This window comes from Lactuca virosa, chromosome 8 (genome assembly GCF_052849685.1).
Source record: "Lactuca virosa cultivar CGN04683 chromosome 8, Lactuca_virosa_CGN04683_v6, whole genome shotgun sequence".
NCBI classification, from domain to species: Eukaryota; Viridiplantae; Streptophyta; class Magnoliopsida; order Asterales; family Asteraceae; genus Lactuca; species Lactuca virosa.
Window position 1 is genome coordinate 55557589 of NC_136433.1, and position 15152 is coordinate 55572740.

Here is a 15152-nt window from a genome sequence, read left to right on the forward strand (position 1 = left end):
CACGGGCCAGTTGACGTTGGCACCTGGCCAAATCACTCACTAATACACCCTTCTCCCGAGTAAGAGAACTACCCTGGCTTGCGAGTCGCTCTGACTGGTCCTCCAAAATGGCCACATGATCCTCCAAAGCGGCCTTCTTGCAGACCACAATACAGTTCTTCTCAGAAAGAACTTGGCGCTCAGCCTCTGAATCACAGACTTCTTCCCTCATTCTTGCCAAGGCACCTTGAAATACTTTCAACTGCCTCTCATTCGCACCAGAGCGGCAAACATGGTCGGCGGCAGCAACCATAAGGGCAGAAGTCTGAGCCGCGACATAACAAAGGTCATCAGCCATACGAACGCTTGATTGGACCGTAAGCGAACTCATTGTAGCTGGGGGATGAGCACATCTACCCCACTCCTGGGCGACGATGTCTTCCGATAGTAAGGAATATCTAGTAATCGTTGAGCCCAGAGCATATGCCTCGAAAGATAGGGAGTGAGACAAAGTTCCTATTTCGTCAACCAGGGAAGGCTTCTCGTGCTGGAAAGAACCTCCAGGCGAACTCGACGCACCCCCAAACATAGAGCCGAAACCAAGATTAACCAAGGGTGAACCAGCAAATGGTGAGGGTGACGCCTCCGGAGAACTAGGCACTACCACTATCTCTTTCTGCTCAGACACAGAAAACCGATCACCGAGAACACCCCCGATACCGCAAAGAAGCCTGGCCACAGATACTGTCTTACGCGCTTTACGAGGACGAATACCCGCATCATCGGATTCCGTCTCCTCGTCTGACGTCGGCACCACTCGCAAACTTCGCCTTTTCTGAATAGGACCGTTAACTCTTTCCGCTTGTACTCCTGCAGGCAAACCAGAAAAAGACGAAACGAGTGAACAAACCTGGGAAACGACCCCAACGGCTGGCTGGGAAGACGAAGCAAGTCCACTAGAACAAGCATTTCCCCCTCCCATCAAGGGAAATCCAACAACCTCTCGCATGTGCTTTTCAGACACAGGAGGAGGTAGAGCCTCTACAAGATCGATCTCCCGGTGGCAAAGCTTACCTTGATAGTGACCACGCATGGCCATCTCCAAAGAAATCTCAGCTTCAGCACCTGTGAAAACAAACGCCAAAAATAAGATCTCACATGCCAATAAGATACCCTATTCTCATCCATTTTTCAAAAAAAAGGGGGAGAAGGTGATGAGTTAATACCGCATCTCACGACGAACATATGCGTCATCTTCCCACGAGCCCTCCAGGCGGCATTCATACCGGCCGCTGCAAGAAGGAAATCTTCCCAGTTCTTCCCAACGATAGTGATGTTTCCCAGACGCTTGACAAGAGTCAGATTACTCCCAAAAAACTTGGGAAGATGGTCAGAAAAGTCTCGGGTACTACGAAACCCGCGCCCTACAAGGTTTTGGTTAACCCAAAGCCAATGTCGTTGCCAAATTTTCTTTGGAGCATCTTGTTCAGAAATCAACTGACGAGTTCCCCTTTTCTTTGCTAAAGTGCGGACTACGGAATTCGTAGTCGAACAGAAAAAGTAACTGAAAACCCAGAAAGTTGGTACATGACCCAGAGATCGAAAAATCTGTTCAAAACCTACGATCTTATTGACAGCGCTGGGGGTAAACTCGTTAACAGAGAAGCCATAGTGATGCACAATCATGTCAAAGAAATATGACGTTAATAGGCGGAACCCCGCTTCGAACTGAGGGATAGAAACCCCCACTTTCCCTTGGGGACAATTATAAATCGATGCCCCCTTTTCCGGAATCATTACGCCATGCTCCGATAAAAAACCGAAACCGTCTTGCAGAAATCGAACTCCTCAGCAGTAGGGACTCTACCGTAAAGGTCCATTATCGAGAAAAAATGAGCGATCGAAAACAAAAATTCTCAGAATGCCCGGTTTGATACAACGAAAGTGAAGAAAGGAGGTAGGGATAAAAGGTCTTGGAAAGGGGGGGGGGTTAAAGAATAAAACTGCCATCACGAACCGTCTCACAATGGAACTGACACACATTGACGACGTTGTCTAAAGCTTGACAAATGTCGAGGATAATCTCAGTCATACACGTGTTGAAATATAGGCTCGAACGGTGACACTGTCAAGCCAACGCATACACCTACGAGCCTAAGGGACTTGTTAACGTATCCCTTAGGGAGAACGTCAAAAAAGGAGAAGTCAAACTGATGTCGGGATTGGCCTGGTCAGAGCCCAGTCTAAATCCAAGTCCGGGCCTTCGCCAATGCGAAGATCACTGGTACGGTGGTGAAGGTGCAGAGCCGCGCCTTAACCTCTTCAGCAAGAGGTTACATCCCGGAAAACATGGGACCAATCAGAGAGTTCCACTTGCCTATTAGATGATAGCCACAATCTTCATAACAATTAAAAGATCTCCTTCTAGCCAATGAGGGAATGAGGCAAAAGACGTGATGGAGGACCCTCCAATATGGGCCCGCCACGTCGCACCTCACGAGGGATGCCTCAACAGAATCAGTTGAGGAATGCGCTTCTCGAACAGGTATAAAAGGATCCTTCTTCCTCACGAAGAAGGGGACGAAATTCTCTTTTTCCTGTAATCTACTATAATGTCTCAGATCTCATACTAACTTGATCGTCGGAGCTTCGTCCCGGGATCTCTTCCCGGACGTCGACTAACGGTCATCTCTCTCTTTTGCACTGTGATATCAAGAGAAGAAATCGGCACTGATCTCACCTACAATCCAATTAATTACTAGGTTTGAGGGCAACCCAGAACGACTTTTCCAATCATTCAAGATTATATTAATTTAGTTATTGGCTTAGACACCTAATCCAAAAATATCACCTTTCGAAATTTACCCTTTGCTTCAAGGTACAAGCCGAGGGCTTAAGTTACTTATCCAACATTACGAACATCCAAAAAGGGCCTAAACCATATTCCTTTGAAGCCGAACACCATCACTTGATAAAATTCCGACCTGAAGTCTTAAAATTAGAACATCACTAATACCTTACAATTCTCCCCAAATGAAACTGGATTTTGTCCTCGAAATCTGACTTTGTTAGAATTCCTGAAAATTGTACTAACATTATTCCACATGCCCCCTCCCATCGTTTGATAATGTTAACACATCCAAATTGATAAGTCGAGAGACCATGCATAACCCAACTAATGCCAAAAACAATACAAACATGTCACACCCCCAAACCGGAACGATAGAAATGTTCGGGGGCGGAGGACGTCATATGTAGTATCACAACACATGCATCATAGTAATCAAAGTAACAAACAACCATTGCATTAATATTAAAGTTTTTACAAAGTATGTGATTCACAAAAGATTGAATCCAAAGGTAAATAACAAAACAAGACATGAAGCTACTATACTCCATCTTCTGAATCTCGGTGTGCGTACCTGTCTACTAGTTTCCTGAGAATACAAGTTATTTTAAAAGATTAGATCAGCATTTAAGATGGTGAGTTCATGAGTATTTAAGTGATGAAAAGTAAGTTCTTTAGAAAAGTTCGCCTGTTCCTCCAGAAAATCCTATATTTTCTGATTGGGTGAATGATAAGTAAAAATGAATCTACAATTCCTTCTATGAGTACTAAATGGATACAAGTTATATACAATCTAGAGTAAACAGACAATCGATTGTGCGAATATGCCCTAAGTCGACAACCAAAGAAGGAACAGGAAATGAGGCGGAAGTCACACATCCCATTGTTTGTTAGATCTTCATTGTATATAACCCCGCCGTATTCATTTGGTACTTACGAAGTTAACTGTAATAGTTCTTTATATTTGATGAAAACATTCTTTAAGAAAATCATATATTTCCTTTAGTAAAAATGGTAACCACAATAGTTCCTTCTACAATCACTTAGTTTATACTAGCTATATATAATCTAATATCGAAAGGACAGTCAAATGGGTGAATCTGCCCTAAGCCCACAACCAAACAAGGAACAGGAAGTAAGGCGGAAAGCACACATCCAACTGCCTATCGGATATTAATTATATATAACCCTGATGTATAAACTAAGGTATTATAGAATTAACCACTAAAGGTCCTTTAAGTTATACTGGTTTAATAAACCGAATTAAACCTTTTACTGATAAGTTTCTAGTTTAACATACTAAATGTTCTATCTGCAAAGTATGTTTTTGTACTAGAAAACGGTGTACTAAATTTGTATTCTATGACCTGACCTATACCTGTTACTCCCTATGATTACTAGGTGTATATAGGATATATATATATATATATATATATATATATATATATATATATATATATATATATATATATAACTAAGATCGAATAGAGAGTAGACTGTGTGAATCTGCTCTAAGCCCACAACCAAACAAGGAACATGAAATAAAGCGGAAAGCACACATCCTACTGTCTGTCGGACCCGATTAATATATATCCCTGATGTATCTACCGAGGAATCATAAAGTTAGCATTATAGGCCCCCTTCTAACTGAATGTACTAACACTCGACCGTTCTGTTTGTCTCTTATAATGATGTATGTTTTCCCAAGTTTAAGACTATCTTTACTAGAAAATAGTTTGCATTACCTTTTATGTGAGATGATCACTATATGAATGTAATGGGAAAATGAAAGTATTCAGTAATATTGTATAAAGTAACTACTGAAGAACTAACTACCTTAAAATCAGTTTGTTAATTAAGGTTACAATGTGATGTGGTTATAACCATACTGATTGACTAGTGATTAACACGATGACCTACTGGCGTCGAAACTGATGTGACATTTGTCACCCCTTGGCCTGCCGGCCAAACTGTAGCGAACAGTCCGGATGCGGGATTGTCAGTCCCGTATAGATCTATACACACATGTCTGCTCTCCCTCCAGGAGACTCTGGTTACAAACCCCGACATAAAAATTATATTGCTATGTCGTGAAGTAGTGGTTTCACATTATTGTTATCTTGTTCTTGTTATCGTATGTTCCTTCCTGTTCTTGTTTTAGTATGTTCTGAACCCCTAAACTATACCTATTATAGTTTACTAGTATGTTGGTTTTGTACTGTCCCTGATTTGTAGAAAAGACTCGATTAACTACTGAGTTATGATTCTACTTTAAAAACAGAATTTTATAAACAACAAAGTAACATAACTTAAAAGAGTTTTTGAATTGATTTGATCACTTATAAAAGAATAAGAAATCCTTTAATGTGATGGTTATCACTGATAAAAATTTACACAATATCATTGCGTTCAAGTTGTATTCCCCCCCTTAAAAGCATTTAAAAACATTTAAAAAATTGTTTATAGGGGTATGAACTCACCTTATGTGGGTGATTCAACTTGTAGATTCGAGTAAGGATGAGAAGTTTCACGAATGAAGTCTCGAGGCACAAACAAGTCCTAAATGACATATATTGATAAATATATGTATATAATTAGTGTCTAGAACAACTAACACAAAGGGAAACAACCTTAGGGACTAGGAATCACTCACAATGGAGTGCTAGAATCACATGTTATTGATCACAAGGAGTTCACGGCCAAGATCTAGGAGTTCACGGCCATGGAAGGGTTTATGGCCCCAAGATCCTATAAAGGGTTTACAGCCCTTATGAAGGGTTTACGGCCGAAAACCCTTCAAGATCTTAAAGATCTTGAAGATGGTGATGAAAGGTGATAAATCGAGGCTAGAACAAAGGGGTTGTTAAGCATGAACAAGTAAAGGATGAGACACTTGCGTTCTGGGAGCGAAATGAGAGCTTTCACTTGATGATACTTGAGAGAGAAAAGGTAGTTCATGGCTGGAGTTTGGAGAAATGAAGAAAAATGAAGCAAGCTCTTATATATACAAAAGGGTTCATGGCTAGAAGGGTGTTTACGACCACACATGGGTTTACGACCATAAACCCTATTTGATGGGTTTTCTGGTTCGGGTGCAGTCTTCTGATCTCGAGCTAATACTTCATAACACTTAATCCTTAAGTGTACCATGCTTAGATCTCATTAAGAAGACCTTTAACAAGGCCAAAAGGCAATGATAATAAGTTTGACTTTTGGTTGATTGGATTGACTTGACAAGATAGAAATTTACGGGTTGTCACAAAACACCTGAAAACATTCAATTGCAAGAACAATCTCCCTCTTCCCCAACGGTACCACCCCACTCTTAGTGAACTACTGAAATCAAGAAAGTCTCCAAGCTGCGACTGAACTGACTTCAAAGAATCGGGAATCCATCAACCTAAATTTTTCCAGGGACAAACATATTGGTTAATGGTCATCCACTCGTCATGCTTATCCTAAGTCTCTTACCAGGAACACCACTAAACCGAGTATAACAATACTCAAAATATTTCGATCAAGAATTTAAACCGAGCCCAAGCTTTGAAACCGCCTAAAAGTTCTCATATACACACTTGACTTCCTTCCAGGTCATTACCATCCCACTGCTCCGACGAGTGTATCATTGATCAATCCAGAAGAAAATCTTGGGAATCATACATACTCCCATGCGCTTAGGGGTATAATTTAACTAAAATTTCATCCATGATTTCTAATATGAACTCTACCGCTGGGAACACAACTCACTTGATACGATTTTGCAATAATGAATAAAGATCCACTAAGGAACTCCATGAAGAACTACCAATAAACAACTGTGACATTTCCAACAAGTCAACATCCTACCAAAACCTGACCCATACCTGTCGACCAATGAGCCATCAACAGTATTCCCATACTGTTGAAAATACCTAATTATGCCAAATACCAACTGAATTATACCATGCGGATCTCCACGACATAACAACCAACACAATACATAAGTGAAATCCACGAGGGTCTACAACACGTCGTGACACCATCCAACCATTTGAATCAAAAGCTCATGGTTACTCATCGTTCTGTCCATCGTTCTGTCTATCACCCAATCTTAACCATTTGAAATATAAAATTTGATTTATAAAAATCAATATCATTTCTATAATTTAATTCAAGATAATACAAGTTTATGAACTTATTTCTAAAAACAAAATACATGAATAAAAACCAAGGAATAAACTCTTGGAAGTTTATAAAAATACATAGAATATTTATAAAAATGGTTAAGATGCAACATTATTAAAGATTTCCAGCTTTGAAGAGCCTCATAAAGTCTCTCTTCACCCCAAAAATTCGGCCACACACAACCCTCACACACACACTCTCTCTCTATCTCTCTCTCTCTCTCTCTCTCTCTCTCTCTCTCTTTCTCTCTCTCACACACACACACACACACTCATTATACCTTACTTCTTTATGCAAAATCCTGAGGGCAGATTTTGCATGTCCTTGAGAGAGAGCAAATTCAGTGTTAGAAGCAATGTCCATGGGAGAGATTTTTCAAGTTCATTGTTCATATGTTATCTCACATTTCTGGAGTTTTGTGGATGATTTTGATGAAGTATATCCCCAAAGATATGACAAGAGAATAGCCTATCCAGAGAGATAGAAGCTCACTTTCTCTCCCTCTTCTCTCTAAAAACACTCAACTTCTCTCTCATTCTCCATGGAACCTATCCCATCCCCAAACACTATTAAGCATCTGAAAAATCATCCATCTTCTTCCCTATTTTCAGATTCTTGAAGGCCTTGAGGAGTTCTTGCTTCACCAAAAATCGGAATCAAGGGAAATAGAAGAAATCGATTTATATAACACCGAACCATGAAGCTCGAACCGCAAACTCTCCCTAGTGAGTATTCACAACCCCCTTTTTATTGTTTTCATGTTTTAGGGTGGAAAGCATGCTATTAGCTTATGAACTATCAATATTGTTTGATGAACTTGCTAAATTTTGTTTTATGAACTTGCCTAGCCTTGTTTTATGAACTTATTGAACTTGGAACGATATTGTTTTATGACTTTAATGAACTTGGAACTATATTGTTTTATGAACTTAATGAACTTGGAACGATACTCCTTTATGAATTTTGTGTTATGAACTTGTCCTATGAACTTTATGCTATGAACTTTTTATATGAACTCTATGTTTTGAACTTTGTATGTTAAGTCCCCGAGAACCGAACTACAACCTATTAACTCGTATTCGAGCCGACGGTCTTATGGATATCGCTATTTGGGGTAGATGGCCCCCACTCGCCGAGAACCATGAGTGCATATTTTTGTGAACTGACATCATGGGAACCATGTACATGATGGAATGGGGAATGAACGGTCGTTAGGCTTGGTTGTGAAGGGAGTGCTTTGGCATTCAACACTCATTTTGAGTTGGAAATTTTTGTTGAACAAATCTATATTTTCTTACTGAAATGATGTACCTTTATAAACCTGTGAACTCACCAACTATTTTATAGTTGACCCTCGTTTTTGCATGTTTTTCAGGGAACGGTTAGTGATCTAAATTAGACGTCAACATGAGTTTACACTTGATGTTTCTTTTGTTATGTATTAGACTTTGTAGTTTGGAACTGAATGTATTTCTTTTATGTGATGTAAGCATAAAAATGCGTAATGATTATGGTTGGTACTCCTATTTACCTTGTGCTAATAGACCTTAGAATGTCACCCTTCGTATTTTCGCTTTAACGGGGTGTGATAGATTTGGTATCAGAGCTGAAGGTTATAGAGAATACCGGTTTTTCCATGGGAAAGCCTAAACTATAACCGTTAAGTTAATAAAACATACCATCTAGTATAACTAAATCGGGTAGTGCACTACTGGACTGTAACAACCCGATATTTCAAGTCAATGTAATAGTCTAGGACAACCATTGTAACTAGTTTTAAAGTAATAAAGAGAAATTATTTGAATATTATGTACATTTAATTATTTATAAAGATGTAATAAAAATGATCGTCAAAAATAAAATGTTAGATAAACTCGATATCTATAAAGAAACTTTTAGTGGCTGTGATAATGATTCCGGAGATATAAAGAACGCTGAAATCCGAGTTATAACGAAGAAGTTATGACATATCGAAGTTTCGCGATGGAACCGGCACGACGTTGTGTGACGTAAAAAGTGAATTTACGATAAATTACCTTTTAGCCTTAACAATCTAAATAAAAGTTGTAGCATACGTTAAACCGAAAGCGTGCATAAAAACAACATCCAAATAAAAGTTACCTTTTAGCCTTAACAATCTAAATAAAAGTTACCTTTTAGCCGATACAACCTAAACAAGAATTGAAGATCTCGTCAATAGTAGTTCAACGATAAAAAGACAGACAAAAACGGGCTTCGGATGAAGAAGTTATGAATTTTTAACGGACTTTTCCTATCCCGGCCTGTTAAAAATATAATATTAAAAACAAAGTCAAAATCAGTCGACGGAGTCTAAACGAAAGTTGTAGATACGTGGATATAAAGAACGTTAAAAACAGATCTCGTATGCGAAAATTGTGAATTTTTTAAATTTGAAAAATTAAAGTCCGAAGCCGTACGCCCAGCGTACGAGGGTACGCCCAGCGTACTCGGAAACTTGGTATGGGGTTGGCCACGTCGCCCTATTCCTTCGCATGGGGGACACGTATTAGTAGCCTTGACACATCCGAAGCTCGGAACCCGATCAGATGCCACGTATCTACGCACAACGTACGAAGTTATGTTGCGCATACCGAAGTACGCCTAGTGTACCGAAGTACGCCCAGCGTAAGGCGAGGCCTCAACCACCTATAAATAGGATGCGAGACTTCCGGGTTTATGTTACAAAATCTCTCACACTTTCACCCTAAATACCCACTTAAGCCATTCTATAACCCCCCGAAGCTTAGGTAACCTCCGTAACACTCGAAGAAAGCGCAGAGCAATCGAAGTCCTCGAGAAAATAATCTTTTTCAGTCAAAACTCTACACGCGCAGAACTTGATTTTCATTAGAAACTCGTAATTTCAAGTAGCGAAGCGCTGCCCAAATCACCACTTATCAAGTGAGTTCATACCCCTACGTTTTCACTATCTTTTCATATTTTAAATGGGGGGGGGGGGGGAATACAAATAAAACACAAGAAAATCTTGTCTTAATAACAAAACTATTCAAATAATTTTCAATTGTCGTTTTTACTAAGATAAACATAGTATTTTACTAGTTTGAGATTTCATACAAAAACAAACATATAAACTATAATAGGTATAGTTTATGGAACAAACGTACTATTTTACAAGTTCAGATTACAATACATAAACAAACATATAAACTATATTAAATATAGTTATGAGATATACACACAGTTTACTCATTACAAAGTAACTTTTCTTTATTCTATACATAATCATCAATATAGCATTTATGAGACACACTTCAAGTACTTATTTGATTACCAACTAAGTCCTGAAATTATAACCAGAGTCTCCTGGAGGGAAAGCGTGACACTTGTGTATAAATCTATACGGGACTGACAATCCCGCACCAGAGCTTCTTGCAACAGCTAGGCCAGCAGGCCTGTGGTGACAAATGTCGTACCAATAGCGACGCTTGAAGAATGTCGTGTTCAGGCCATCTTAGGTCATCAAGCATGGTTATGATAACTCACAATTTGGTATTGAACAATATGATTAGTGTAAAGAATAAGTAAACGTCTTTACATAGTTAATAAAACTATAATACAATATTTTGCAAGTACAAATACGGAATACTAAGTTAGTACATAGAAAACATACTTTTCATGGTTTTATATGTGTTGGGTCAAAAATATGGTTTATACTTTCCTTTTCTAGGAAAATGTATTTTTATGTCTAGGACCGTAAACAGCTCGGTGTTTACAGCTATATATGTGTTTATGGTTGTGTGTACGGCCGTACACGGGTTTACGGCCGTAAACCCGTGTACAACCAACTATGCTCTATATATAGGGTGAGGAGTGTGTGAGAGTGTACGGCTAGAGAAGGAGAGCATTTTGTAGAGAGAGAAACTAGAGAGAAGAAAAGTGTGTGTGTAAATCTCTTGTAAGGATATTCATTCGTATCATCAATATATTAGATTCATCGTATTCTTCTTCTCCTTCTCTTTTATTTTGATCTGGCATCATCCGTTTGATTGGGATTCCGCACCATCAAACGAATCTGATTGATACACAACCAGATTGGGGATTTACAAGTGGTATCAGAGCTTGGATTGTATCAATTAATTTTGTCAGATCTGGAACGTATTTGATCTTATTTTTGAAGGAGTTCTGCGGTTTTGGATAGATCTTGGCAAAATAAGGGGGGTTTGTTCTTTGCGTTTTTCGTAAAAACGAGTTCTGGATCGAGTTTTGGAGCAAAAAGTGTGAAAAAAACGTCATTTTTCTTCGCATCTGTTGAAGGTGTATGGCCAGTTGAAGGTGTACGGTCGTAGACCCGTGTGCGGCATCAGAGTATACGGTCCTCGGTGTACGGCATCGGTGTACGGTCCTCGGTGTATGGCTCGGTGTACGGCTCAGCAGCCTCTCACGTGTACGGCTCGGTGTACGACTCATCAGCCTCGCACGTGTACGGTCAGGCGGGTTTACGGCTCAGCATCGTCCTCGCATCGCAATCTCGGCCTCGCACTTCATCCTCGCACGTCCTCACTTCCTCGCATGCACGTCTGAAAAAAATAGTAAATGAAATTGGGGGTGCCGGGGATCGAACACGGGTCTCCTACCTCCTCATCTCACACATCTTACCAGTTGGGCTAGGCTGCACCTTGCTTCATTCCTTCGAAATTTAATTCAAAATGAGTCCTTTCTTGGTTCCAAATTTCGCAACTTTGTCACTTTTAACCCAAAAATCAATTTCTTCTAATTTTAAATTCCATTTTCAACCAAAAATTTTAGTTTTTAGTTTTTGACTTTAATTTTTGACTTTGACCTTCAATTATGACCTTTGACTTTAAACTTTGACTTTTTCGTTTAACTTTTAAATTTTCAAATTTAACTTTTAAGTTTGACTTTTAAGTTTGACTTTTTACATTTGACTTTTGAGGTTGACTTTTGAGGTTTTAAGTCAAAGGGCACATTTTTGGTAAACAATGAGTTCCTCAAACATTCCGGTCAATGAAGTTTCATGCTCTCAAACTTGCACTAAGACTGTCAAGTTTTTACGTGAACAAATCGATTTATTAAAAAGAGAAAATGAGGACCTTAAATATGAAGGCTATACTCTAAGGAAAGGTTAAAAACCCTTAAAAGCACAACTAGAGGCCAAAACTAAGGATTTTAGAAAACTTCAAGAGGAATTTAGCAATAAATGTGAAAACTATGACTATGTTAAGAGAAAGATTGCCGAATTAACTGCCGAACTTGATGCATTTAAATCTAAATATAATGATGCTGAATTTAACTTTAAAAAATTTGATGTATCATGTGAGGTAGTTGCTTCCATGATTAAGAAGCAATTAAAATTCAAAGATAATCAAAACAAGGGTCTAGGTTACAACAGTGTCCCACCTCCCTTTAATGACAACTATAACCCACCCCTTGAGACCAATGAGGAAGAAATGCCTGCTCAGTATGGCTAAACCCCTGCTCCAGCTTCAGTTAAGACTGAACAATCAGGGCCAACTGAGGGTGTTAAGATGAAAGATACTAATGTTTCTACTTCCTATGCAGGTAAAGCAGTAGAGGATGAGAACAAGGAGATGTCACACCCCCAAACCTGAACGGCGGAAACGTTCGGGGGCGGAGGACGTCATGTGCGGTATTATAACAATTGAATAGTAAAGAAAGTACACACCACCATAACATATATTTGAAAAGTTTACATGATTGTATCTATTACATGTTTAAAAATCAAATACAGTATGATGAGTTCCAAAAGATGATATTAACACCAGAGCGTTAATCCCCAAAAGTAGTTGCTAACCTTGATTAACGGTTTCCTAAGAATACAAGTTATTTCAAAGAAAAAGTGTCAACAATAAAGTTGGTGAGTTCATAAGTAGTGTTTTGAGAAAATGTATGCCATTCGAAAGTTCGTGTATGTTTTCCAGAAAATCCGAGATTTTCTTACAAAATGAGTCATGAGTTGTTATGTGTATGAAATGAATGTATTGAACCAGAAAAATCCTATATTTTCCTGAAAGTGAGGAGCAGTCTTAAATGTCCAAGACTATAACTTGTAAGCAAATATGTCATTCTTAAATTAATGATGTATAGTCTTATTATAAAACAAAACTATAAGAAGCTTGTAATTGTACGTAAAAGCAATTGTAATATTACTTTTCCCGTAAAAACATAATACCATAATAACTGTCTATCTAGTGAGTTTTCATAACCGTACTATGATGGGTTTGCCTGAGCGACGTTCTTCAGGCGTCGAAATGATATGACACTTGTCACCCCGACGACTGTAGCTAAGAGTCAGCGTGCGAGATCATCAGTCCCGTATAGATCTATACACATTTATCATGTTCTCCAGACGGGAGACTCTGGTTATAAAACAGGGCTTTCTAGCGGTACCTTGATAGGTATAATGAAGATGAATGACTCACAGATTCTCAATTAAGTCACGTATTCATGAGAATGTGCTTTTGTCTGAAATGATTACCCTTTCTATAGTATGAACAAAGGCATAATAATGAGTTGTATTTACTTGTAAAATACATAGTGTTATAGTTGAAATGGTTACCCTCGATTTGATGTAATATGCATGTTTACAAATAAAACATATTTCTATTTATCAAACATAATGTATCTTAATAGAGTAAAGTTGCATTGTGAGATGTTTTGTATGTTAATAACTTCCTATGATAGTTATAACAATAACATGAAAAGTACAACAAGAGAATTGTGTTTCACACGATTTTAGTCATGTGTTTACTTGTATTCCCCCCTTAAAAGCATTTAAAAAGGTATTTAAAAATGTAGTGATAAGGGTATGAACTCACTTGGTAGAAGTGGTAGCTTGAAGAAGGCGAGACTAAACTCGAGCAGTACTTCGACTGCAAAAAGTCGATTTCTCGGGAATCTCGGGGGCGTCGGGACTTGCGTCGTGAGCTAGTGGTAATACTGGGGCTTTAAGGTAGCTTAGAGGGGCTAGAGAGGCGTTTAAGGGTGAAGGATTTGAGAGAGAAGCAACAAAACCCGGACCCCTAGCCTCCTTTTTATAGTGTTGGGGGCACTCACGAACGTAGGGCGTTCCGTTCCCCCTGTGAGGTCAGCGCTTACGTATTTTCCTCTGATGGACGATGGGATGGTTCTGGTCGAAGAACGCAGGGTGTTCCTTTAGGGAACGCAGGGTGTTCCTTCTTGGACCAGCCTCAGATTTTTGTGCCCCGAATTTGTAAAATCCGTAACTTTCGTATACGAGCTCCGATTTCGACGTTCTTTATATCCACGCGTAGGTGAGAAAATGCTCTACAACTCTCGTTTAGACTCCGTCGACTAATTCTGAATTTATTTTTAATAATATATTTTTAACAGGCTGGGACTGGAAAAGTCCGTTAAAAATCCATAACTTCTTCATCCGATGTCCGTTTTCGTCAATCTTTTTACCGGTGTATTACCATTGACAAGATCTTCGATTCTCGTTTAGGTCGCGTTGGCTAAAAGTCGCTCGATCTCTATTTCGAGTTTTTAGTTGTCTACCGCTATGTCCGAAACTTCGAAAAATCATAACTTCCTCATATGAAGTCAGATTTAGGCGTTCTTTTTATGTAGTTTTACGGTTTTGGGATATCTACGACTTTCATTTAGATACCTAAGGTTAAACAACATTTTATTGGAATTTTGCGTTTTCTGCTTAACAGTGTTTTACCGGTATTGTCGCGGATCTTTGATTGGTCATAACTTCTTCGTTATAACTCGGATTTTAGTGTTCTTATATTTTTGGAAACCTTGTTACAATATCTACCACTTAGTACATCCCAATTATGGTTACTGAACAAATTTATTTTTGACCTAATTCTTGCTGGTGTTACAGGAGAAAACTATTGAACAATCCAATGTCTCCTTGAACTCTGAATCTGTTGCTTCTAACTCAGTTACTTCTAAACCTGCTGTTGAGAAATACAAGCCACCAAAACAAGCGAAATCGACGGCTAGCTGCAAGTGTGCTTATGGGAACAATCAGAGACGAGGCAAGGACACGCAACCAGGGGTAGGAAGAAACAACTTCCCAGTGAAGAAAAATACATGTTTTTACTGTGGAACACCTGGACACATTGCCCGAAACTGTCCAAATCGCGCATACGTTCCCTACTATGCACAA